Source organism: Saccopteryx leptura, chromosome 1, assembly GCF_036850995.1.
Source record: "Saccopteryx leptura isolate mSacLep1 chromosome 1, mSacLep1_pri_phased_curated, whole genome shotgun sequence".
Classification (NCBI taxonomy): Eukaryota; Metazoa; Chordata; class Mammalia; order Chiroptera; family Emballonuridae; genus Saccopteryx; species Saccopteryx leptura.
The window spans coordinates 278,193,477-278,195,728 of record NC_089503.1 but is presented as its reverse complement, the minus strand read 5'-3'; the positions used below and the strand labels follow the sequence as shown (position 1 = coordinate 278,195,728).

The 2,252-nt window shown below is 41.3% G+C and overlaps 1 pseudogene; it reads left to right on the top strand.

Moving 5' to 3' along the window:
- Window positions 1–358: 358 nt before the first annotated feature.
- On the top strand, window positions 359–1,232 carry LOC136389314 (mitochondrial fission factor pseudogene; annotated as a pseudogene).
- Window positions 1,233–2,252: the final 1,020 nt, after the last annotated feature.

Below are 2,252 nucleotides of genomic sequence, written 5' to 3'. Positions count from 1 at the left end.
CTACAAGTGCCCTCTCCCCCATCCTCCAGCCCCCACCCCCTACAGCTGCCCCTTTGTCCAGTTACCTCCTGTGCATGAGTCCTCACAAAGGGTCCCTCCAGCAGCCCGAGAGGCCAAAAGTTGCTCTAAATCCAGCCACATGCATATTGACTCAAATTAAAATAGTTCATATGAAGCACAGAAGCAGAAAGTGTTCAATAGCAAGCAGTTGTGGTACACATTTCTGGAAAAGCGGTTTCTTGTTATGTACACCTCCAAAAAGTTCATATCTGTAGGCGAATTGTTGTGAAAAGTAAACTGAACTACAGGATAACAGTATTTTAATAGTTCTGGTAGACTTGTATTTACTATATTAAAAATGAGTAAAAGAAAAACCAGTAACACACCAATAGGTAGAGGGAATGGGACAGTTTTTCCACTCCCACCACTGCTACCAGATAGGGTGAAAATTGTTTGCTTTCAATATGAAATGCAATACACGGAAGGGATTAGCCAGCGAGGGTCCCTTAAAAATTAAAGGTAGTGCCACCAAATGCTGACCTGGAACAAGAATTCCAAGGAGGAGTTCCAAATGCTACTGTGACTACGCAGGTTCCAGAGAGGACTGCCTTAAGAGGGCATAATGAAGACATTCCATTTTCAAGACCAGCAGATCCTGACCTCTGGCACTAAAAACATCACCTCCTTTCTTTGTTCTGAGTGAAAGACCACGAGATAGTCTGGATTTAGGAAGATTTCCTCCCACCCCTCAAAATGAAGAAATCACTGCTGTCGGCAGGCTAAAAAGAGAGCGCTCTAAGAATGAAAATGCTCTTCACCAAAACCAACAGCTGGTCAGAACTGACTCCATGTGGCACAGGTCAGATTTTTCCCCAAGAAATAAAAGTTCAAGGTTCCAAGTATCGATTTCTGCACCGGGTTACACTGTAAGAAGACTAAGTGAAATACATTGCCAAAGACCTGGGTTGCATGATGGATCTGACGCCTCCACTTCCCATCCTCATCTTGAGAAAGTTAGGTATGACATTTCCAATACAGATGCAATAGAAGGAAGTACAGATGCTATGACTGTTATAGATGCAATTTCATTAAGACGACAGCTAATCAAATTAAATCGACGTCTACAACTTCTAGAAGAGGAGAACAAAGAACGTGCTAAAAGAAACATGGTCATTAATTCAATTACTGTAGCATTCTGGCTGCTTAATAGCTGGTTCTGGTTTCGTCGCTAGAGGTAACCTCAGCTCTCAAAAAGTATTGTCGCAACAGCTGGAAATATAAAGAATTTGCACGCTTCAAAAAAAAACTGTATACTTTTGAATTTTTCTAGTTCAGCATTAAACGTTAAAAGAACTCACCATAGTAGCTCATGGAGAAGAAACATGTTCTAATGACCTTCCTAACTTACCGTGGAAACTGCAAAACATCATACTGTTAGTTTTTTTCCATAATACTTGTCATTACAACATTTTTAGCACTTGACTTTTCCATTGTGAGTAAAAGAAATAACTGTTAAAGTTAATAATAATAGTAATACAATTATGCACTGCATAACAGTTTCAGTCAACAAAGGACCATGATGGTCCCATAAGATTATAGTGGAGCTGAAAATGTCCTATCTCCTAATGATGGCTATGTTGTAAAGTTGCGGCACAAGGCAACACTATTTTGTGCAAGTCTCAGCTTACGGATAATAATGCTATCAGCTAGAAATGCCTGGGGGAACTCACCCTGGCAGGGTTAGCTTCCCACAGACTTCTCCTCTTTATTGACAGTGTTACAACTGGACTGACCCTTGTGGTTCTTGTAAGGATTACAGACGCCCTTCAGTTATAGCCATCAGAAAACTGATGAAAAAAAGTTTATTATTTACAGGGCCTGGAGTTACCGGACACACCAGGGGGCCACTCAGCAAGATCACACGCAGGTAAGGGTGGTGGTGGTGGTGGTCAGCTTTGATTAGATTTAAGGGTGAGGGTATAGGGTTTCAGGCTTACTCTTTATTGGTAAATGTAAAACATAAGAGCAGGAATTTAAGGTTTGGGAAGAGAAAATAAAAAGTAATCAGAATGGTCAATTATCAAAATCAACCAAGATCTAAAACAAAGGAGCCTCCCTTGGGGGAGGCTGCTTGGCTCTGGAGTCTTGTGGCAGGCAAATGTGTTGACGCAAGGTATCCTCTGGTTTGAAGCAGATGCCTTTTGGAAATAGTAGGTGTCTCTTTGAAGTGGACCCCTCAATAATGGAATCTT